The sequence below is a fragment of the Castor canadensis genome, chromosome 8 (assembly GCF_047511655.1).
Source record: "Castor canadensis chromosome 8, mCasCan1.hap1v2, whole genome shotgun sequence".
In the NCBI taxonomy this organism is placed as follows: Eukaryota; Metazoa; Chordata; class Mammalia; order Rodentia; family Castoridae; genus Castor; species Castor canadensis.
Window position 1 is genome coordinate 107,074,238 of NC_133393.1, and position 26,143 is coordinate 107,100,380.

The 26,143-nt window shown below is 36.9% G+C and overlaps 1 protein-coding gene and 1 long non-coding RNA gene across 3 annotated transcripts in view; both read right to left on the reverse strand.

Moving 5' to 3' along the window:
* Grip1 (glutamate receptor interacting protein 1) overlaps positions 1–26,143 on the reverse strand; it is a 644,165-nt gene that overhangs the window by 437,454 nt on the left and 180,568 nt on the right. The gene's annotated exons all lie outside the window — the stretch shown is intronic.
* LOC141425793 (uncharacterized) overlaps positions 16,646–26,143 on the reverse strand; it is a 188,717-nt gene continuing 179,219 nt past the window's right edge. The window contains exons 2-3 of the long non-coding RNA XR_012450896.1: positions 24,729–24,815; positions 16,646–23,176 (exon numbers count right to left, since the gene is read on the reverse strand). This is a non-coding gene — a long non-coding RNA (uncharacterized lncRNA). The remainder of the gene's footprint in view (positions 23,177–24,728; positions 24,816–26,143) is intronic.

Here is a 26,143-nt window from a genome sequence, read left to right on the forward strand (position 1 = left end):
CAGATGGAAAAGCAAATATAAATGCAGAGAGGAGTACATAGCTTCAAGGAATAACTCACAGACCAGGTGGTGCACCAGCAGGAATGGGATGAAAATGATAGGAATGGAGACCAGAAGACAAAGAGGGAACATGATAAAGGGCAGTGGTCTGCACTCTTGAGCAGAGTTACGGCTGCTCCTTTGGGCTGGTATGCCCTCTCCCCCCAACACTTGACAAGATCTTGCTCAATTTCCTGAACGACACCAATGACAAAATAGCTTCAGCCAGGAGCTACTAGGCATACCACATTCATGTGCACCAACCTGATCCCACGGTTTCTCTTCCATCCAGCCAAAAGTAATCAATGAATCCCCCTTCCTTCCTTTCTTCCATTCTCCCTCCTTTCCTCCTTCCCTCCCTCTCTCTCCCCTCTTCTCTCCCTTCCTTCTTTCCTCCCTCCCTTCCTCCCTCCCTCTTCTTTCTTCTCTCTATTCCTCCCTTCTTCCTTCCTCCCCCCTCACTTCCTCCCTTCTTTTTTCCCTCCCTTCCTCCCTCCCTCCCTCCATCCCTTCCTCTCTCCCTCCTTTCCTTCCTTCCTTCCTCCCCTCTATCCCCCACTCCTTTCCTTTTGTATACTCTACATGGCATTTATCTACACTATATTATGATATTTTTAGTACATGTCCATCTCTCCAGTCTATAAATTCCACGATAACAGGTACAGTTTTATAAATCTTTACTTAACAACTTAGCATAACTTATACTAACCTGACATTTGATAAAAATTCTTGAACTCTAAAACTAGGTCATAATGTTACCAGATATCAGTAACATGATCTGACTAGCAGAACAATTTTTAAAGGCTGATTTACATTTTGGAAAGTATTGACCTTTTCTAAGCTCCTTGTTTTTCTACAGATCAAATCCAGAAAACTATTGCTGCTTCAAAAACTTTTGTAGTTCTAATCTCTTGATTATGGCATACTTTTTGAAATACATACTTTATTGACTAAAACTGTAACCATCTTAGTGCTATGGGTATCTCTTTACTAACCAAATGTGTTGTAATGCTATTAAGCCTGTAGTACTAAAGAATTTAAATGCTCCCTTAAAAAGTCAGTGACCAAGAAACTGTATTGTTTATAGATGTCCCAGATCTACACTTAATTTTCACATTAAAAGTCATGATCTGCTATGTTCAATGAGTAAGAGAATAATTGAACATCTGGATTAGGGAACTAAAAGCTAAAAACCCAGCAGTAAGTTGAAAATTTGGCTTTCAATATTTTAGTGCAAAGAAAATGTGGTATCTATACACAATGGAATTTTATGCAGCCATGAAGAAGAACAAAATGTTATCATTCGCTGGTAAATGGATGGAATTGGAGAACATTATTCTGAGTGAGGTTAGCCTGGCCCAAAAGACCAAAAATCGTATGTTCTCCCTCATATGCGGACATTAGATCAAGGGCAAACACAACAAGGGGATTGGACTATGAGCACATGATAAAAGCGAGAGCATACAAGGGAGGGGTAAGGATAGGTAAGACACCTAAAAAATTAGCTAGCATTTGTTGCCCTTAATGCAGAGAAACTAAAGCAGATACCTTAAAAGCAACTGAGGCCAACAGGAAAAGGGGACCAGGAACTAGAGAAAAGGTTAGATCAAAAAGAATTAACCTAGAAGGTAACACACACGCACAGGAAATTAATGTGAGTCAACTCCATGTGTAGCTATCCTTATCTCAACCAGCAAAAACACTTGTTCCTTCCTATTATTGCTTATACTCTCTCTTCAACAAAATCAGAGATAAGGGCAAAATAGTTTTTGCCAGGTATTGAGGGGGTGGGGGCAGGGGAGAGAAATTACCCAAGCCTTGTATGCACATATGAATAATAAAAAAAAAAAGAAAAGAAAAGAAGCAAGGCAAGAATATTATTGTTCTAAAATCCAGTAGGAAAAAGATCATATTAATTATAATTGTATTTTTACTAGCAGTTGGCTTTACATTCTTGACTGTTTGTATATTGGGACTGAATCAAGATTTATTATAATGAAATTTTTATTTAAAAAACAGAGTTTCTAATTACAGAATGTTATTCTTTTCTCAAAATTAAAACTTTCTCATAGATATATAAGTAAAATAACTTAAAAGTAGAAAGACAATAAAAGATTTATGATAGTAGAAGATTTTGCTGTAGCTTTTTCTTTTTCTTTGCATAGAAGGATGTCTTTAATCTGATATATACGTCAGCAACACATTCTCTTCATTATTACATCCATCTACCCACCTATCACCCATCCAACCATCTATCTACTTCTCTTCCCATTCTCCTTTTCCACAATCCTCAGAGCTAAACAACATTTTCATTTCTACCATTGAAAGTTTTAATGCAAAGCATTACACATTTTCATGCTTATCTCCCTGTATTCCTAGATGTTCCTCTTTCTCTAACAATTTTCCTATTTGTCTTTTTCTCCAACCCACTTTTCTCCTTTGCCTAAGTTCCATCTCTTCCTTCCACATGTAACTCTCATTTTCTTTCTATCAAGCTGTAGAATAAAATTTAAATGGGTCACAAAACTTGTACTCCGGGGCCTAAATAAATCAACAAGAGATCAAGGAACCAAAGACTTCTTTTACCAGGTTTTTCTGAGCCCCCATCCACAGCTTTACATTCATATCTCCAACTTGGCTTTTGTGCCAGCACTTTGTCCAGAAAACACAGATAAAATAACCTATACCACATGAAAAAAAAAGTCCATAAGAAACAAGAGAGTCCTGCCCCCAAAATGACTTTTAAAAGAAATGGCAATTATTTCATATTGTCTATAAAAAAAAAAACTGTGACTAAAATTTTCCCTTCCTGGACTAAAACTAGTAACCCTTGACTGAAATGACTCAAATATCAGAAAAGTTTGATACTTTGAATTACCATCTTTTTTTTACTGTAAATTTTAAAATATGTAAAATTTGAATGTTGTTAGAGGTTGTTTCTAGGCAAGATTGGGGTAGGCAAAGGGAAGGTAAGGGGGCACACAGGAACCTTCAAATACATTTGCTATGTCTTACTCTTAAACTGGTTGGTGAATATATAATGTTATTTGATTCTTTATATCTTACATGTTATCTTCTTTAAATCTAATGTATAATACAAACAAAATTACTAAAGCTTATCCTTTGAAAAAACTGTGATTGATAATGTTATCTGCTGTTTAGAAATGGCACACTCATTTTCCGTAGCAAATTTTGAATAAAATTAAATCTACCACAAAATCATATATGGTTTCAAAGAACTTAACACTTTATAAAGATACTTTATAACTTTTTGTTCAGTTGTAAGTCAGTGACTATAAAAGCACTCAGTACATGGATTCATATACAACAGGTTCTCAATGAATGCCCTTGAAGTCAAATCGGAGTTGCACAGGAAATAATCTTCTATAGGAATACATTCAGAAAAGAGTTTATTAAACCACACTGAATTTTCAATCCAGAATGTAAATAAGAATAAACATTTTTCTGCATCATAAAGGAACAGGAATTGGAAAGCAATGATTGGTAAAACATGAGGTAACAATAGACATGTATGGGCTACAGATAGGAAAACTTAAAAATCCAGTGTGTAAGTCACTTTATTTAAGCAAAGAAAACTATGATAAAATATGAGACTAGTTAAAATTTTACATTAAGCATACCTACTCAGAAGATAGGGCTAATGTATACAGATGACCGGAAATTCCAGGGAGTGACAAGGGGAAATTTTCTGATAAATGTGAAGCCACAGAAACTACCACAGAGACAGAGGGGGAGGGAACACATTTCTTTTAGAAATATTATCTAAGCGATGGAGAAAAATGAGTAAGAAGAGGACTCACTGAGGCAACTTTTGGCAAGTATTTTATGTCATCTCAACTAATCTTCCCAAAACTATGAAATGTAGATGTTATTATCCTGTACATATAGACAAGAAAATTGTAGTTCTATGATGTTAGAAAACTCACCTAAAGAGACACAAAGTTATAACAGGGAATCAAATCCAGTTATACTTCATTCTAAAGCCTATAATCTTTCTACCACACAACCCCAGGAACAGAAATGTTTACAAAATACAGTTGACATGAAAGGAAGAGAGGGAAGTCATCTGCTCACAAAATGGTAAAACCAAAGAACATAAAAATAAATATTTTTTATTTGAATCTTTATTGCAGCAGTTATTAGGGAAATCTAAAACATAAAAACATGTTTTGAAGCAGAGAGGTCAAATTAATGCTAAGAATACATGATATTCTGGGTCTAATTGACATACTGGGCATAAATAAATCACAAGAGGGGTCATAATACATTTTTAGAATCTGAAGGAACTTCAGAACAAGATAGTGAAACAACAGGGCCAAAATGCAAGACTTATCATTTGCAAAGTTATCCTTATACAATGAGCCTGTAAGATTGTTGGCATGTCTAACATTGAATATGGACTCCGGAAGTCTAGAACAGTAACCTGAACCTTCATGTATAGTGGGCAGGCAGGCTCTGCAAGTATAATGCTCCAGACACACCATCAAAACTCTGTATCTCTCAGTCATCTTTTTCTACAGCATACTGCAGTTATTTATGTACATATATTTCTGCCTCTTACTAGATTTTAAGCAAGGGGTATTTCTTTTACATCTATATTCCCTGACAGACTAGCATACCAACCTGTACCTAATAGCTACTCAATATTTCTTGAATTTCATCAACTTCTGACCACTTAAGTAAGCATCACTGCTGGGTAAAAAGACAACTGTGGTTTTCATTGGAGAAAATATTACTTCAGAGATATACTAGAATTCTTTAAAAATCTGAAATCAGTTTGTGGCCAAGAGAACTTGTGAAAATACCTTTCCAAGTGAAGTGCATGGTGACTGGGAAAATGTTTTGTCAAGGAAAGAAAAATGTTTCAAATATATAAACAAGAAGGGATGATAAATGTTTAATTTCTCTATAAGAAAAGAAGTTAACAGCAAGGTCTCTGGCAAGGTTGACCTTAATTAACATTTTTAAAAATCATAAACCATCTGGCTGGTGAAGCTATAAAGTATTGCAAATTGCACATGAGAAGATATCAGCTGATGAGCACAAATGGCAAAGAAAATGGCAAAAAGTTGGGTGGAATGAAAAGTAACAGATGTGTATCATTGTAGACAAGTATAAAGTAATGATTAAAATACAAAAGCATCATCTAAGACCAATGACTGTGAAACACTGGTAAACAACTTAAGAAAGTGAAGAAGGCACTTAAGCTCAGCATTTTCTACACGTACAGGCCCAAACTCCCAAGTATCATCAAGCAGAGCTTGGAAAAACAAAGGGTGTTATTTTCCCTTTGCACCAAATCCGGATTCTGTAGCTGTGCCTCAAGATAGACATACAGAGAAACAAAGCAACCAGAAAGACACATCTAAAGTGGAGTTTTCTACTTCTACACGATTGACATTATGTGCTGAATAACTCTTTGTTGTTGTGGGCTGTTCGGTGCAGTGAAAAATATGTACCATCACCTCTGACTTCTACCCACTGGATGCCAACAGCACCATCCCAGTTATGACAACCAAAAATATCACCAGACATTGCCCCAGTCACCAGATTTTGCCCCAGGGCCAAAATCATCTAATTTGAGGACCATTGCTTTAAAGTGATCATGAGACTCTGCAGCTGAATTGGAATCTGATAAACCAGTGACAACTCTCTCTGCCTATGACAGATTTGGTACATATATGCATATATTTGCTAAATTTTAATACTAAGTGTATAGCTGAACAGAAGCATTATTAAGGCAAAAATCATAGTGGTATTACTAAATGGGATATAAACTTGAGAATTTTATTTCATCTCAATGGAACAGGGTAAAAAAAAGTGGCTGAAGAAACGTTTGGCAAAATCATGCATAGAGAGACCTCCATTTTTTTCCATCTTAATCTCTTAGAAGGCTGATCATTCCACAAAGTGTCTAGTCTGATATAGTATAACAGCTGAAAATGTTAGATGCTGGGTGTGATGGCACATGCCTGAAATCCCAGCTACTTGAGAGGTAGAGGCAGTTCAAGGTCAGCCTGGGCATAGTTAGGGAGACCCTATCTCAAAAACAAAATAAAAACAAAAGAGCTGGGGCTGTGACTCAAGTGGTAGACAACACAGCTAGCAAGCATGAAACTTTGCATTCAATCCCCAATTCTGCCAAAAAAAGAAACAGAAAAGAAGCTTAAAATGGTAGCCTAAGCTTAGATCTATTCTTCAGTCCTAATTTTGAAGTGTTACTTCTATTCGTTCTGGGTTTTGCCAAATGCACTTAGTCTTACTGCAGAAAGTATTTCTCCTGTGAGATTATCCAAATATGAGCATGTACATGGAGATAAAAAGAAATAGATTGGGTTCTGGTAAGACAATTAGCAAAAGTGCTCTTAGATCACAAAGACTGGCACTTGACCAGTCTGTGAACTTCAAAAGTGCTATAATTTGTACTCATGACCTTTGTATCTGTAAAATTAGATACTAATATTATCCACCTCACAGGGTTGCTGTAAATTTTTTAAAAGAATCGGTACCTACAGAGTGTTTTAGAAGAGCATTGGCAAATAATAAGCACACAGTAAGTGTTAGTACCACCATCACCTCTGCCAACATCATTTGTTCAAGATCACACTATGCTGAGATAGGAACTGATGGACAGGAGATCCTCTCTCAGCCTAAGAATAAAGACTGCAGAGTTAAACTGATTTATTTCATCTCTGTCAATAACATTCCCCTATCTCCATATTATGCCAGGTAGGGTTTTTGCTGAGAGAGGCTTAAACAATGTTGTGCTGGAGCAAGGGATTTTTCTTAACCTATATAAATTGGTAGGGTGTTTAACATCTTAACCTTGAGATAGAATTGGATACTCTATCAGCTGTCTCCAATTTTGCATTTTGGCACCACCATTATAATATAAGCTTAGTTGTGACCAACCAGACTTCTGTTTTCTCTTAATATGTCCCATATCAAGCATGTTTGTCATGCTTTCAAGTTATCCAACACCTTCCAATTATGCTATGTTTGGAAAAATTGCAGCCTTATTGACCTAGCTTCATAAAGGCACAATCCAGAAATCTCAGGCTTCCAGGCTCTTTTGCAACTACAATAACAGCACTTGGACTAGATTTTGCCAGTTAGTCACAAGCTTCTGACTGGTTTGAAAACAAGCACCTTGAGATGACAAGCTTTGGAAGGAGTGCGTGTTGCTGGCATTGATGACACAGAGGCTTTCCAACATTTGAGCAGCACAGGGGCTTCCTCTAGTATTCATCCAGCCAGGATGGTTATTGGCAGTTTCCCCTTCAGGCCAGTTCTGATGTATGTTCTAGGATTGCGCCTATCAGCTTACACCCAATTATCTTGACGGTTTAGTCTCCAGCCCTCCCACAATTCTGTGATCTACACAATTTCCTTTAAATAAAATTGTTTTCTGATTAATCAAAGTTGGTTTGTGTTTCTTCCAGCTGAAAATCTACATTGATAAATTCCAGCAAGTCTGATGTATAATTATGGCAGTTGCTATAATTATGTCTACCCTTAATGTACAAATTTATTCTCAAAATCTTTCAATAAATATTGCCTCTACAAAGAAGGAAAGGCTTTGCTCAGGTATTACTGGGAAGTTGACAGTAACACTTTGTCATTTTAATGTCATTTGCCTGATTAATGATTTTCTGGTTGTCTAAGCTATAAAACAATCTAACCTAAAATTTTTGACCTAAAACAATGATTTTATTATGTTCACAGATACAGTATGTCAGGAAACTAGACAGGGCACAGAGAAGATGTCTTCTTGCTGTTCTAAGATAGGAGACTTGAGCTGGGAAGAACTGAAAGGTGATTTATTGCTGAGGGCTGGAATCAACTGGTCATCTCTTCTTCCTCAATCTTCTCTGTTGCCTGGGCTGATAAGACTCAAAGATTAGGCTGACTGATTAGAGCAACCCTTGGTAGACTTTCTACACATCTCAGCTTCCCCACAATATGGTGGCCTCGAGGCAATGAGACTTATTACTTGGCAGCTCAAGTACTACCATGAGTGCTCCAATAAATAAGGAAGAGGTGCATCACTTCTTATGGCCCATCTTGGAAACTATACCATGATAATTCTAGCATATTCTATTGGTCAAAACAGTCACAAAGGGAGGGGATAAAGAGGTGATGAATCAAACTCCAACATCTGGAAGGGAAGCAACAAAATCACATTATAGAAGAGCATGTGGTACAGAGAAATTGTTTCATCCATCTATGGAATCCTCAGCAGTAATGCTGGCAAAAAGCATTTAGAATACAAAGATGAATCCTTACAATGTTTAGAAGTCATAATCAGAAGTACTTGGAGGCTTGACACTATCATAATACTCTGTCCAGTATAGATCCTAAAAAGATATGCTACAATTCTAAATTTTGCATCCCATTTTTCATCCATCAGTATTTAATTTGACGATGAAATACACACCTAGAAAACTTGGTGACTACTTCTACTAATACTAAAATCTCTCAGTTATAATCCAAATTAATATATAATTTATAGTTTCTTCCAGTTCAAGCCCCTGTACTATAATTCCTTTACAAAATAGTTACAGTTCTCTTTACAGGAAAAGCTTGAGTTTGCTTTCAGAACACTGTCATGAATATAAAATCCTTTTGATAAAAGGATTTTTATGATGCTCTTGTATTTCCTCTAGCTTTATAGATGGAAGATGGTGTTGATAATGGCACAATAATTTATATCAGACTCAGTGAGCAGATCATTGCAGCTCAGTTTTCCATTGAAAAATGTGATTACATTACTCTACATTTTAACACCACTGTGAAAAGATGCATTGAAATCTTTCCTGTTTTCTTTTTAGGCAAAAACAAGTTCTGCTACAAAGAACCTCTTAAGATTCTTGAAGGACTTTTCTCCTCCTCAGTTTGTGATCTGGTAGAGATATACAGGCTCATCAGTTATTCTTTTGGAAAATTTAAAAGCTTTGGCTACCTGATTGCAAAGGTAACACCTGAGATCTATTATTCTTAAAGTACAGTCCTGGCAGAAGAAAATATATCTATCTTTTAAATGGAATGTGCATTTTCCTCAAGGCTGGGCTTGGCTCTTATCTGTTGATAGCTAGCCCAATATATTTATATAGAAGTTGTTCAACAAATGTCTGTTGACGAGAATCATCTTATTACACATTGCTTCCATGAAGGTATAGTTCATGTACTACAATGCTGATCTTTTTATATTTGGCTCCAATTTTAGACTTTTAAGCTTCTGGCAGTTTATGTTTCATGAGAAGGACATTGTATTCACATTCTGAGGTACCTTACATGTCATGCATACATATCTTTACTGTGTTCTGTGAAAGTCAATACCATCAGATTTAAGAATAAGATGCATTAAGTTGGGAACAGTGCCTATCACATTTTCTGCATCCAGCACAGAAACTCCAAGAGTAGGTATTCAATAAACACTTGTAAAAAGGTTGAAGGGATTAATGGAATAAATAAAAGAATGATAAAATGTCATCCTTAAGTCACACTGTCTTCTGTATTTGTTTTCTTACAAACTTGACCAATCTCATCCTAAAAACAAAGTTGGTAATATCCAACTTTGTAACATTGTTGCAATCAGACTTCAGCTTCTCCAGGAAATAACTGGCTCATATCCTACACTTCCATCATTTAATTCTTACCGCCAAAATAAATAGATTTAAGCTAGGTTTTCAGAAGTGACTCTTGATTGTATTGACCAGTTGGCTGTCCTGCAATGATGTTTCCTGTTAAGAGAACAAGAAGTGACCCAATGTAGTTATATAGCTATAAAATCTCATCTTCCTGCAAGCTTCCATATTGCCACTGTATTGTCCTGTATTGTCACTAATGCTCATTCATTGCACAGGCTATTTGACAAACATTGAACATCCATCATAAAAATAAAATCCTGGCATCACTGCTACTAAATCAGTAATTAAATTCCATGCACACCCAGAATTTGCTTGTATGTATGTTTTAATAATGAGGTTGTCTTGAACAATGTTGAAAGGTACTGGAAGACTTCATTGCTTAGCCAAAGTATGCCAATTATCCCTTACCTTTGCAGTTTTACTAGGATCAATCATCTATCATATTGTGGTACTTTAACTGGTTACGCATTAAACAAGAAAAGTAGTAAGAAAAGAAAACTAATTTTCCTAGACTACCCTAATCCTGCCAACTACAAATATGTACTTAACTCAGAAAACTGCTGAGAGATTAATATAGAATCTGTGTTCTACTAAAGAAATCATTACAACAGCTAAGTTCTGGGAATATAGCCTTTGCAAAAGTGAAAGGAAGTATTTCATTCAAAAACAGTGGTGCAATAAAATTTAGATAGTTATTCTTTACCAGTGTAAAACAATTTTTATTATAACTTCATTTAAAGTCATGTATGCTAATCTCCAGTGTATCAGTGAAGAAAAGATTTCAACAGTCAGGTAATTTAATTTTATTATTAACTAACATAAAAAGAATGGATGCTTAAAACAAACAAAAAATTCTGCAAGAGCGATAATAAGGATCACCCTGGAGTAAGAAGCAGGAGATCTAGCAGCTTAAAGAGTAATTTTTAGCAAAGTTAGAAATAAAATCAAAGATTAAAACCTTATAGGTGTAGCATGGTGATACATGCCTGTAATTCCAGGCTAAGGCAAGAGGATCCTGAGTTCCAAGCAAGCCTAGGATACATAGTGCAAAGGCATCCTGGGATGCATATGTAAGAAGACCCTGTCTCAAAAAGAAAACAAATAAAAAACTTGTATAATTCTCTATCACTGCTATGGTTATCGTAGTTATCATCATCATAATCTTCATCCTTTAACAAAAGCTTTCTTTATTCAGAGGACTTTATATACATTTTCTAATTTAATCATTGAAACAAATCCATGAGTTAGGTTCTATAATGACTTGTGGTTACTGGTGAAGAAACTGAGGCTGAGAAAAGTTAACTAGCACAAATTATTTGCCTAAGCCTATTAAGTGATAGGTTCAAGTCTCAGGTAGTCCAAGTCTCCATTTTTTCAAAATTATCATGTCTAAATATTTCTGATAATAGGTCTGATGGGCAGAGAAGCTACAGATCCAGTAAAGTTGTCGAGCAGCCCATGTGCCTCATGAACCTTAACTAGCTATTTGGCTAGTTTCAGGTACCTGCAACTTTTCTAGTTTTCAAATTCCTTAGGGAGGTGGTAGGATTAGGACAGAGATTTGCAACTAAGGCACCAACTGTGAGACAGCGATCTGGACATTTATGAGGAGGTGGGATCACAATGATGGTGGACCAATATTGTGGGCATTTGGTAGATGAAGTCAGTCGCAAAAGTGGAAATAAGTAGGACAATTCCACAAAAGAAAAAACAGCTCCGTTCTGCATGAGTTCCAAGTGTTCCACAGACATTCTGATATTCAATGAGCCCTTTGTATAATTATCTAAGGCTACACAATAACTCCCTTTTTTACATGTAAATCCAAAGCAATTTTTGTTTTGTGTTATTTTAATATACACAGCTTTTTCTAGGAATGCAATTTTTATATATGTGTATGTGTGTGTGACCATGTGTGTATGGGTGAACTTGCTTCATTTGGAATGTTATCATTAATGGTCACCATCTGGGAACATTATACCATTGATAGAAGATCAATTCTGGTACTTGAGTTGCTAATAGCATTTGTGGTTGTCCTATTTATGGTGATTCTATACACATTGGCAAGCATCTGACTCTATTTTGTCTTCCAGAGGAGTCATGCTTAGACATTTATATATTCATAATGATGATTGATAGATAGACAATAATGTGTATACATAATTTTATATAATATTTGTAACTTTATTTATATATAAATATATGGCTTTATTATGGATAACTCTATTGTTATTTTGACTTTGTATTACACTCAGGATGTTATATTGATTTTTAAAATCCATACATGCTGACTATATTGTTGATAAAATTTATTTTAAGCCACTAAAGGTGGTGCTATTAAACAGTTGTCAAAAGGGTGCAATGGTTCTGATAAAATAAAATTTGGACTAAGTCATATTTAAGGTCACATACATTTTAAGCTTCTATTCCACTCCTATTAAAAATAGCCGCAATCAGTGACTTTTCTCTACAAAAGTAGCTGCAGTTAAAAGTCAAAAGTAAATTACCCATTACCTTTTATTTAGCATTATTACTCACAGAACACACACATATATTTCTGGAAAATCCCTAATTTGCACATTTTTTATAATGGGAAATGTCTTTCCTAGTCTGTGAGGCAGAAAATGGCATTCTACCTGTACCCCAAATATTAATTCTTTCCCCTTACCCAACACATAAAACATTCCTGACAGAAAGTCCATTGGACTAGAAAAGGGAGCTGTAACTATGCTTATAAATTTTAAATGAAAAAATGAAATACAAAAAAATGAGTGAAAGGAGTCACACAAGAAACAATGGACAGAAAATGAGAAATCATTTACAATTTTGGGACTAGATTCTAAATACTCAACATTCATTAAACAAACATGACAGAGCACCGACTATGTATTAGACTGTTTTAAGTGGTAGGAATATAGCACAAAAATCCTTCACCTCATGAAGCATACATTTTTAGGTGGAAAAACAGACAGCAAGATAAAAAATATATAGAATATCATGGGTAAGAAGTTGTGGAGAAAAATGGAAAGAAAAGAGGTTATTCAGGGGTTGCAGTTTTAGGATATCTAGGGAATCCTCACTGAACAGGAGGACCCATGGAACATGGTATTATTATTGTCTTTTACTTACAGGTTAAAGATAAGTATATAACGATATGTACTGAAAGCTGTTGAATAATCTGGGGTGAGAGGGAATAGGAAAGGGAGAGTAATGGACCAAAGCAAAGTATAATCACAATGGGGATACATCGAGAAACCACTTTGAACATTGACTTAGAAATTATTAACAAAAAGCAAGAATAAAATTGGTACAATGTGGCGGGGAGGATGAATGAAGGAAATTAAGGTGAAGGAATATGGTTGGTGGATTTCACATACCTATGTGACATAGAACAATGAGTCCTCTTGCAATTGCTTGAAGTGGGGCAGTGAGGGGGTTGAGGGAGAGAGAGAATGGGGGTGATCTAACCAATGTACAATATAAGCCTATTTGGAATTGTCACAATGACTCCCCCCTGTAAAATGAATATATCCTAATAAAAATTTTTTTTAAAGATGATTGGGCTGGAATTGTAGCTGAGTGGTAAGGTAAGTGCTTAGCATGTATGAGGTCCTGGTTCAATCCCCAGAACCACAAAAATAAGTGAGGCACAAAGACTAGGCAACAGACCCAGGCAGCAAGGCTCCAAACACAAACAGCAAGGCTCAAAAGCAGTCTCAAAATGCATTCAAACTGTTTCTCCTAAAATAAGAAATAAAAGCTTGAGCTGAAAGACCTTGAACAGTGAAGGAGAATAGACAAAAACAGTAACTACATCAAGAGGCACTGATTAAGTCAGAATGGATTGAATGACAACCAATTAAAAGATTCATTCATCATTTCTTTATGGTTCAACTCAATGCACACTTCTTTTCTTTGTGGTGGTACTGGGATTTGAACTCAGTGCCTCATACTTAGTAGGCAGGGCCTCACCACTTGAGCCACTCCACCAGCCCTCAGTGCTCATTTCTTGAAGCTTATGTGCCAGGCACTATGCTAGGTATGGTAATATAAGAGTACATAGGGGCAGAGTTTACAAGCCATTGGGCTACAACGTAATTAGTGCTCAACAAAGGAATGCATGGAGGTTAAAAGAGCCTGAAGGTGGTATATGTAAGACCAAGACTTCATAGCCAATTTCAGGGTGGGGAAGAGTGAAACCAATTAAGCAGAGATTAAAATGTCCAAGGAAGGCAGTGTCCACAGTGTTTAAACCCAGACCCACTTGAAGAAATGCAAGTGGTAGGGAAGAAAGAGGAATGAGAGTAGCTGAATGATGAGGCACAGAGACCTTGTAATTTGGATAAGGCCACACAGCTTGAAGTAAGGGCAGAAGAAGAATGGCCAGGCATGCAAAGGAGGAAATGAGATGATATAATTAGGAGAGAATTTAATGTGCAAGGGAGGGAGCAGATGGAGCCTGAGAACCTCACATTTTCCAGAATTGTGGGTGGTAAAGTCATCTACTAAGAGAAAGGGAGGTTGACAGCTTTAGGACAGAGAAGGTCAGAAATAGCCATGGTTAATTAAATAGCCATGAAGTTAAGAGGAGCTTCAAAAAATATACACCATGACAAAACTGAGGATGCACTGGAAGTAAAGTGCCTTGACTCTGAGTTTATCAGTCATATGAGTCAGCATCACATTTGGGAGAGTCCCACCTCCTCAGCATTTGGGTAAGAGAGCAGGGTCTGTAGGAATATCCAGAGAACTAAAGCAACCAGGGTGGATATGATGCGCTTATTGGGTTACTTTTTAATAAGGATTCAATGCCTAGTATTAAATAACAAACACTAGATAACTTTGAACTGAAAGAATTTATATTGTAATTGGGACAGACAAAAACAAGAAGAAAACACCAACTATGGAAAATACATAGTGGGGGCATTACAGAATATGTATAACCAGTTAACATTAGCCAGTGATTAGCCAAATGAATCCCAAAAGACTACTGAGCTGATTAACTAATTGTACAATTATATAGGCAAACACTTAAAAATGAAACAGCTTTTTGTAAATGTTTCTTAGGCTCATGTAATAGTATTCTCTGTAAATATCCTTTCCAACTAAGTAGGGAGGCAAAAAAGGCAACTGTAGTTCTCACCAGGGACTCAACCCTAGATGCCAGGTTTTCAGGCAGAATTTCTGCTACTTTTCATTTCCTGAAAACAGAAGGTATCTTAGGTAAGGAGGAAAAGGGGACTAATGGGAGTTTTCACTTTTTTTTTCATGTATTAATTCATTCAGTTATTGGTCCAAATGGACTATCTAATAAATGGCAAGGTTTCTTTTCAGCAAAAGGCTCCTATAGACAGAAGCACTATAGAAAAAGAGAGAGAAAAGATAAAAGGTATAGTATATGGTAGTGGCATGGGGACAATTAAGGCAGATTTTCCTTTTTTTCCAGACACTAATACCAGAGGTCAATTTTCATCCCTAGTCTGTAAAGATGTGACTAGGGAAGTAAAGGGTAAAAGGCTTAATGCATAGCTGGAAAAGCTGAAGCTGCTAATTGACTCTAATGATCTGAATGCAAATTAATAAATCTCTATGCTAAAAATTACATGCATATATAATTGTGACTTTCAGAACTTAAGAGCTCTATTTAACCCATTATTCACACCTTTTCCTTCTTGAGACATTGTAGGAAGGTTTTTTTAACTGCTTTTCCTGTCTCATTCATCAGATGCACCATTGAGCTTTACAGCCTTTGAAGGTCTTACTAAGAGAATCCTAGGATTGCAGAAATGAAACCCACAGAAATTACCACAAACTAGGGGGAAAAGGATAAATCACAAGGCTGTGGAGGGTTGAACAGCTTGAAAATTCCCAGCAATTTTATCTGCCTAAGAACCTTTGGCTCCAGCAAGAAAAGCTTGAAAAGCTTGAATTATATGGGCTGTCAAACACAAAAGGCATATGAAAACACAGCTCTAACAACATGGTCAGACTGCATTTTCTCCAACAAAGAATGGTTGTCAGGATTAACTGAGATAATTGATAGTAAAAGGCCTAAGAGAATGCCTGGTACACAGCAATTACTTAACTTAAATTGTGTGCCTTTATTCATTCATTCAGTCAGTTATAAACAGGTGGCATCTAATTCCTAGCTCTTATTCCTTTACTTTTTCCTTATCTTCCCCTCTTATTCTTCTCTTTACTGCATACTTGCTTCTTCTTTCCCCCTTGCTATAAATGGATTTAAATGTCCCCCAAAGACCCATTTGTTAAATGCTTATTCCCCAGAGAGGCACTCCTGGAAAGGGGTGGGATCTTTAAGAGGTGAGGCCTACTGGGTAGTCTTCAGGTCTTTGGGAGTGTATCCTTGAAGCAGAGCAGGGGACTCCAGTTCTTTCTTCTTTATCTCTTTCACTTCCCTCCCATGAGATGAGCAGCTTTTCTACACCATATATTACTATCATAACAACCAAAGGTCACCTGATAAGCCTACCTGATCATGGACTAGAACCTCCAAAACTGTGACCCAAGCAAACCTTTTTCTCACATTACGCTGGTTATCTCAGATGCTTGTTATAGTGAGCACACCCCTCTTCTCCCTTCCTATGCTTGGGTCACATGCATGGGCAATCACTTAGTTCCTCTGGGAACACACAGAAAAAACAGGTATCAAACCCTGCCATTAAACACCACACAAAGACCTAAGCCCTAGCTACCACTGCTTAAAAGACCACCTTCCTGTCAATAAGGATTATGTGACATCTGGGCCAATGCAATGATAATCTTTTTTTTTTTTTTATTCATTTATTCACATGTGCATACATCGTTTGGGCCATTTGTCCCCTTGCTCCCACCCCCATTCTCCCCCCACCCCCCTCGCTTCCAGGCAGAACTTGTTCTGCCCTTTTCTCCAATTTTGTTGAAGAGAAGACATAAGTAATAATAAGAAAGACATAGTGTTTTTGCTAGTTGAGGTAAGGACAGCTATACAGAGAGATGCCTAGCACTGCTTTCATGCAAAGTGTGTTATAACCCTAATTGATTCATCTCTACCTGACCTCTTCACTACTTCCCAGTCACCTTCCCATATTGACCTCTGTCACTTTAAGGTTTCTGTATTACCTCCTCTGCAGTGGGGACATCACTTTCATGTTTTGGGTTTCCTACCTATCCCCATACCTCCTGTATGTGCTCTCCCTTTAGCATATGACCTAGGTCCTACATATGAGGGAGAACATGCCATTCTTGGTCTTCTGACCCTGGCTAACCTGGCTCAGAATGGTGTTCTCCAGCTCCATCCATTTACTTGAGAATAATAAGATTCATTCTTTCTCGTGGCTGAGTAAAACTCCATTGTGTATAAATACCACAGTTTCTTAATCCATTCGTCAGTAGTGGAGCATCTTGGTTGTTTCCATAACTTGGCTATTGTGAATAGCACTGCAATAAACATGGGTGTGCAGGTGCCTCTGCAGTAACCTTTGTCACATTCCTTTGGGTATATCCTCAGGAGTGGGATTGCTGGATCATATGGCAGATCTATGTTTAGATTTTTAAGAAGCCTCCATATTTTTTTCCAGAGTGGTTGTACTAGTTTGCATTCCCACCAGCAGTGTAAGAGGGTTCCTTTCTCCCCGCATCCTCACCAACACCAGTTGTTAGTGGTGTTTCCAATGATAGTTATTCTAACAGTGATGAGGTGGAATCTTACTGTGGTTTTGATTTGCATTTCCTTTATGGCTAGAGATGGTCAGCATTTTTTTATGTGTTTTTTGGCCATTTGAATTTCTTCTTTTGAGAAAATTCTATTTAGTGCAGTTGCCCATTTCTTTATTGATTTGGGGAGAGTTTAGTTTTTTAAGTTCCCTGTATATTCTGGTTATCAGTCCTTTGTCTGATCTATAACTGACAAAGGTCACATAAATGCCAAATATAGAATCATCTACTATTACTTTTACCATCGCCATCAACTTTTTATTTTAAGATAACCTAGGCTGAATATTAATAATAACAATAGCATTCTGCTCATTTCATATTTGGCTTTTCAATTCCAAAACACCTTCCTCGTGCTCTTCCCCTGACTTCACATCAGCCCTATGGGCCAGGAGGGTCATTATCTCTACTGCACAGACAAGGAATCCAAAGCTGCTATAAATACCGGCTCTACTCTGCCATTCTCTGTGAGGTTCCTAACTAAAGAGACATCTGCACTGGTTTCTGGCTCTAGAAATGGGGAAGAAAAGCACACAAGTAAAGTCAGAAATAAAGGTCTTTCCCTCACACACCCACATTCCATCAATCACCAAGTCATGTGCATTTTCCCCCTCTATTTCATTCATTTCCATTCTCTCCATTCCACCCTCCCTGCCACAGCCTTGACCATTTCTCACTCAACCAATTGGGACTAACAGTTAATGTTCACCCTGTCCCTCTGCTCTCTGCCCTTCATGGCCATTCTCCACATAAACAACGATCACGTTGCTCTCCTTCAGGGACTCCCATAGCTGGCCTCTGCAGACTGTGATTTCAGCCCCATCACATCTGTGCACGCTCATCCCTTTACAGCAGTACCCAGCCTCTTCTTCGGTTGCTGACTTTAGTCCTTGCACTAGACAATAAATTTCCTGAGGGCATGGACCACGTCTTTTTTAGCTTCATTTTTCCGGTACCCATCATAATACTCACCTTATAACACATGTTCAATAAATACATGTTGAACAAGCAAACTAAAACTCCATAATGTAAGCAAAGGATTGGAGTGCAATCCTGTCCATGTTTTCACAACACAGTCAGTGGACACACTCATGGAAGGCAGCCTCCTCCTGAGAAAACTCACTCTGGCTAGAGAAGGGGCATTCCAACCTTGAGGAAAGGACTTCAAAAATTATGTCTAGAGTCTTCTTTATTATTAAGGTGAATACAGGCCTTCATTTGCCCAGAAAAGACCTGGTTTGTAACTGTCTTCCCCACATAAAGGGCAGCAGAGTCTCATTTAACTCTCAAGGTCATCCCAGCTTGGATACTCTACTACACGGCAGGGAAGAGAGATGGAGCTCTGTTACCTTCCAGATGCATGATCTTGGTCAGTTTATTCAACTTCTCTAGTTCATATTTTTCTCTATGCAAAAATGGGTATCTAAGACTTCCCAAGGTTGTAAAGATTAAATAAAAAGTACATGCAAAATAGTTAGCATATTGTTCAAATACATTAACTACTACTATTTTCATGACACAGAAGTTGTCCACTCTAGAGTACATGCACCTGTGAACAGGAAAACTGCAACTACTAAATGTTACTTCTCCAACACATTCTAATGACAAATTGATCAGATTTTTTAACTCAAACCATGTGTGAATGCCTTTATATACCACTACAATAGGTAGTTTTCTGTAACCGCACAGAAGTGGGGAAAAACAGAGCAAGAGTGTGTGCATGCCTGACCTGCGGATTCTGTTAATAATTTAAGTGAGACCACTTAGTGCTTTCGCTAACAACAGAGAGCTGAGATCTGCACCTCCCTCTGCTGTATTAAAACTCTTGTCAGCTACAAAGCAACAGAAAGCTATTTGAAAAATTGCCTCTCTCCAGTCTTAATAATTATATAAAGCATATCACAGAGAATCTATAATTGATACAGAAGGCTAAGACTAGAAAATGAAACTATTACTCCCTAGAATCTTCTTAGGATAAATGATACATTTCTTTTAGCAGAGTAAGAATGAAAACACAGGACTAGAAAGAAAAGAAACTTGCTTGAATGGGTATTTGGCAGAATTCACGATAATTAGAAATGAATGATTATGAAGTATAGAAGTTAAAAGAAACAAAAGCCTCAAGGAAAAGAATGTAAATGGATTATTAAAAAGGGAAGTTGTAAGTTTCATGTAGTTAAAGCTTATTCTGGAATACAAACCCTATTCAGTGAATACCCCACGTACAATTACTTGGACAGAAAGGCAAATAAGGAAGAAAAAAAGACATGAAAACAGAAAATAAAACAACAGAACGTAAAATATTATGTGTGCAGCTGAAATATACACCATTTCTTATTGCCTTAAAGCCTTCTACTGTTTGAAATTGTGGTATTCATTATAAAGGAAAAGACGGCCAGGCAAGAAAAAAAAATTGCCCATCTTGGTCTTTAAAGCAGGTCTCTTTTTAAAAACGTCACAAAAACACTGATTTTCCCTAGTAAGAGCTGGGTACCTCAAACAAATGTTTTAAATATCAAAACTGACCTGAAGTACTCACTGACTATAAAATTCTACCATTAGCCTGGCCACTGAGAACAAAGTCCCAGGAGGGTACACAGGAGCTCTTCAGAGAGACTTAGCCTCCCCAGCTGAAGAGGTCAAACTTTTCATTTTTTAAAACAAATCTAAAAGGTTTCCTTGCAGAAATACTTTTATGCAGTCAAATTTAAAACTTCCGATTTTAAAACTTCAGGGTGAACTCCCCAGGTAGGCTCCTGTCTTCCACACTCATTGATCCCATCCTCCATCTGCTCCAGATATGCGGGACAATTTGCAGTTAGTGGTAATAAAAAGCAAAAATATAATAGTAACAACAATAATAAAATAAGAATAATAAACTAACATCATAATATGTCATCATCTAGCAGAAATAGCTTATTTGTTCATGACAACAGTACTGTGAAGAAGCTAAGGCAGATACTGCTGACACTGCAGTAATTATTGCCACCTCTATTTTACTGCATACACATAAGTCTTGAAAGGTTTGGGGACTTTTGCAAAATCCCACACCCAAGTGAGAGCTAAACTATAAGTCCAAGTCTCCTGTGCACTTTTCACTATGCATCGTGATCTCCCAATATTGCCCAGATACGAAATGAATTTTACATCTTGAAAGCTGGGGAATTTGGAAAGCAAAGCAATTAAAACTGTGGTGCATGAACCACTTGATCTTGCTTTTCTGACTTTGTTAACTATGTCAGCACAGCAGAGGAGATTGATTTGTTTGAAGACTTGCCTTCTGGCTTTGCCTTAGGAGTGAAACATATTTTAATGAAAGTTAGCATTTCAAATTCTAGCAGTGTTTGGATATCATAAAGACTGAGGAAGCATAGAAATTTTTTTTAGAAAGAAGGCTTAGAGTTAAAAATCATAATGACAAATTCTAATATTTATGAAGGTAAATATGGACTAACAGGTAAAAGATAATACAGTATCTATTTCACAGGCTGTTTTCAAGACAGAGAGATTTGGTTCAGTTGGAAGGCCTTTAGAACAGCACTTGGCACACCTGAATCCCTTAATGTTAGTTAGTGGCATTATTTCTAATGGTAAAGTAGTAAACCATAGGTATTTTCGTTGAGGTTTTTTTTTCTCCAGCATTCAAAGATACTTACATCAAACTATCTACTTGCCTTTTAAGTAATTTGAAACTTCTACATATGTTTTGACAGTGTGTTTAGGTTATGTTTGTTTTGTGTATTGCTATTTGAAGATACAAAATCTCTTCAGAAATGGACCACTCTGAAAGTATTATAATTTTTACACTGTTCTTTATAAACTTTAAAGTTCATGTTACTCGTAGAAACAGAGGTGGATTCCATGTTAAAATGATTCTCCTTTACAAAGAAAGCATTTATTCCCAGATGGTCCCCTTCACCAGAAAAGAAAAAAAATAAAATAAAATAACACTGCTTTAATTAAAAGTAAATCTAATTTAGATAAGGATAGGCCCAAATTAGCAGTTCTCTGTCCAGTGTGTAATGTAAGAATCATCTAGGGTCCAAGAGCTTCTAACAAACACAGACTAAGCTCTTCCCCTGATGATTCTGATTCAGCTGGTCAGGGGGTGGGGGCCCAAGAACTGACATTTTTTCAAAGCTTATTAAAGTTACAGCAGTGTGCAGATAGGGTTAAGAATCATGGGCCTAAAGAGTACTAAATTCGTACTTTGCTAACAGGAGATAAAATTGTTTGACTCTGTGATATGTTCTCTATTGACTCATCCAGTTGCTATCATTAAATTTCAAATGCCATGTTATATAACACAAGTATTATTGACCAAATAAATCAAAATAAATACTGTGATTTGAGGAAGAGTGCCCTAGAAATATTTGAGAATAACATTTGAATAAACAATGTTTTTCTATAGTCACAATGAGACATTAATGAAGAAGTATGCTAGAAAGCAGTTGATCAGAAAAACCTGAAACTGTAAAAATTGATATGGTTTGTCCAAGAGAATAAAGCCAGTGACAATCCAACCCCAAAGATACTTTTTCCTCTCCTGCCACATTTCTCCCCCTTTTTTTTTCTTTTGTGGCACTGGGGATTGAACTCAGGTCTCATGCTTGAACTACGACACCAGCTCTTTTTGTGTTGGTTACTTTTGAGGTAGGGTCTCCCTTTAAGCTTGGACTGGTCTGGACCACGATCCTCCTATTTGTTCTTTCCTGCATAGGTAGGATGACAGGTATGCACCACTGTGTCCAGCCACTGGTAGAGATGGGGTCTCATAAACTTTTTGCCTGGGCTCGCCTCAAACCACAATTGTCTGATCTTTGCCTCCCAAGTTAGCTACAGTGGCAGGCTTGAGCCACCATACCTCTTGACACTCTAGGTGTTTGTACATGGATGTGTGCACACATTATTCTTTTTTTTTTTAATAATTTTACCACTTTGGAGAAGTGATCTAATACTGCACACTACTATACATTATATATGTTGAGAACTGAAAAATATGTCTATAAAAGTCAAAGGAAGGAATGGTCAATGACATAACTAAAATATATCCCTTGCCTTTGCCTAGAAAAAACATAATTAGAATAAACAAAATTAGTTTACTTTTTAATTTTAGTAGAGTTTAGAGAACAGTAATTTTCTTAAGCCTAGAGTTCATTCTACTTGCATAATTTGAAAGCTTAAGAGTGTAACTCAAATGTCACCATGTATTACAAACTGTTATATTTCACATCACTGGATTAGGAAATGCATTTTTAATAACAATAATAACTGTTACCCTTTTGGTGCCTATTATATGCCACACATTATAGTGTTTTACATACACAGCCTGCAAGTTTATTACATAAACTTCACAGATAGGTAAACTGAGGCTCAGAGAACTTAAAATGCTCACAAACACAGCCATTTGGTAGCAAAGTAAGGATTCCAATTCAGATCAGCTTTGTTTCAAGGTACAAACATATTCTATCTTACAACAGTTAATAAGTTTGATCTTACTGACTATAAAACTAATTCAAATGAAAATATTTAGGTAAAATCTAATTTAAGCATAATTTCAGTTGTAAAGAAAATAATTGTGAAAACAATAATCTCATTACAGAGGATAAGATTGACAGTAGTAGAAACTGAATATAATTCTGTTAAAGAACATTCTGGTTAGCCTGAGTGACAGAGAAAGATGACATACCTTTGGAAGTAATACACCAGTAACTAAATACTATTTTCTGCTTCATTTCTGAGAGTGAATACCAGTGAATCTAAAATTAGCGGAAAAAAAGCAAGCATAGGGAAAATTTTAATAAATGCAAACAATTCAGATGATAACTAGAATACAAAATGAGTTTATTATACATGTTAAAGATAACCCTTTATATCTGAAAATGAAATTATCTAACTGGAGATAAATTTTACCAGAAGAGTAGAGAATGTGACAAGGTAACAGAAAGAACTGTTATCTATGGCAAATGGAAAGAACAAAGGCCAGGGATGCTTCAACTACTAAGATTGCCAATAGGTGCTCAATGACTTTATGATGTGTTCCTGGAGATTTAAAGAACACCACAGAAAACATGCGAATTTGGGGCAGGGGTAAATAAAATGTTGCTATATTTTATTGTTGTTCTAAACATTATTAAATTGGTTTTTAATAGCAATTTTATGATTGCCTTAAAGTACCTAGAAGGCATATACACTCTGATAAAGAACTTATTTTGATGAAATAAAAATGAAAGAATCTTGAAGCAAGTTAAAGCTTTTTTTATTTCTCCATAAAGGTTTTAGCCTAGATTTGGAAAACAACTAGCAGAAGTCCCTACCATTTTTCTGAGATAATGCCAATGGTGACTCAAAATTCATACAAAGCTTTACATAACCTTATGAAGAAATAGACTGTAGTTGTGACTCAGTGGTCCAGAACTGCTCAAAGGCTTAATGTAAATTTTTTGTATCAAGGACCTAGCAGAGCTGCCAGCCCTGGAAAAATGTTCACATCTAAACAGCCACAGAGTCATCCACATATGGCTCAGGAGGAAGGGACAGTAGAGTGCCTGGCTGCAGGAGTCCACAAGAGGGATGTTTTCCCACTAGAAAGATGCACTGGAAGTACATGGGCTGGTGTGCTGGTGTTAGATTGATGTCTGAAGGCAGGTATGCCACAAACAAGAGCAGAGTAGCTGCATCCTCCACACCAATCACTGGGGATAGAAATTGGGATGAGCGAGCCTTTGCTTAGTACTTCTCCCACAGATCACTGAGCCAGACATACACCTGAAAGAGGTGGTGAATAAATGGGAAAATAAGTGGGATCCAAAGGAAGGAAAATGCTTCAACACTGAGGATTTCCTTCCTTTTCTCAGATGGTAATATATCTTGAAAATGAGGTGACAGATGAAGAGTTACCTTTGGAAAATATTCCTGAGGTGACAGACACCTCCAGTGAGAAATGGTAAGAAATTCTGGTTCAAATCACACAAGGCAGAGGGCAGTCTCCTTCCTAGTGGATGGGCAGGGTACATGCAGCTCAAAAGTGAAGTCAAGGACCTGGAATGGCTCAAGGCTATCCTAGCATCAAAGAAGAAATGCATGGCACCACCAGGGAAGAATTGCCTCACATTCTGTGAGGGAGTGACAACGGCAGAGAGTGATGTCAGGGTCAGCACCAAACACAAGGCTGCTTTCAGAGATGTTGATAGAATAGCGGCACACTAGGGAGTCTGGCATTTTGAAAGTGGTTCCATTGCTCAGCCCAGAAAGGACAGGAAGGAGTACACCAATTGTCCCACCCTGGTCCCAGCCACCACCATCACTTACCTGGATGACTGCAGTGGTCTCCTAACTGATCTACTTGATTCTACTTTTTGTCCCTTTAATGTTGGTTGACCATACTTCTGGAGAGATCTTTTATTAAAAGAAATTTTATTTAGAAAGGCTCATAAGTAAGTTACAAAAATAAGAAGAATTTTGTGTACCTTTCACATAGCTCCCACCAGTAAAAACACTTTATGTAACAAAAGTACATAATGAAATAAGGAAACTGACATTGGTACAATAGTATTTATCAAATTATAGACCTTATTAGGATTTTAGCACTTTTTTCACATACCCATTTAAAAAACATTTTACTGTATAATCACATGGGTCATCACACATATAGATATATATATATAGCCACCATCACAATCAGGATAGAGATCTGTTTACAAGCAACCACAAAGAAACTCCCTGTGTGCCTCCTTCACAGTCAAACTATCGTCCCTACTGCAACCCCTGACAATCACTGATCTGTTCTCCATCACTATGATTTTGCTTTCTTCAACATACTATATAATTGGGATCATACAGTATAAAGCCTTTTAGGATTGGTTATTTTCAGTTAGCATAATTTCCTTGAGATCCAAGTTGTTACATGCATTCAGTAGTTCTTTATATTCTTGAATAGTACGCCATTGTGCGGATATACCAAAGTTTGTTTTTCCATCCAACCACTGAGTATTGAGGATTGTTTGGATTGCTTCCAATTTTTGGTTGTTACAAATAAAGCTATTATGAACATAAATGCATAGGATTTTGTGCAAACATATATTCCCATTTCTCTAGGAAAAAATAGTCATGTTATATCACTTCTTACTCAAAACCCTCCAGTGGCTTTATAGTCTCTGTCAAGTTAAAGGCCAAAGTCTATTCAATCATTTAAAAGACCTTATACAGCCTGGTCTCCATTACCTTTCTCTATTATTCTACTCCTTGCTCATTCTAGGCTATTCCCTACCCAGGGCCTGCATACTTGGCTGCTCCTTTTACCGAGACTGTTCATCTCTTAGAAACTCATGTGTCTTCCTTCAAGACCCAGCCTTTAACTTATAATACCACCCTTTCATACCTTATTTTATCCAGAAAAAATGTGCTTTTGTGTCTTTCTCTAATCTCTTCTGTGAGTGCCCCTTGGAGTTCGTGGAGAAAAACCTTAAGAGGTATAGTACTCTCCCAGTTTGCCTCCCCTCAGGACCTACCCACTCTCTCATCAACTCACACTCTGTCTTCGCCAATTATAAACCAGTGTCCATTTGTATCTATCCTCAGTAAGGCAGCATTTGTGTCTTGTCTTTCTGCAGGCACTATTCTCTCCTTAGATTTGGGGTTAGTCAGCTGTCCTACAACCAAGCTCCCCCATGATTCAAGAAAACTCATAAGTTTGCAGTTTGACCCATTTTTTATTTTTGCATTAT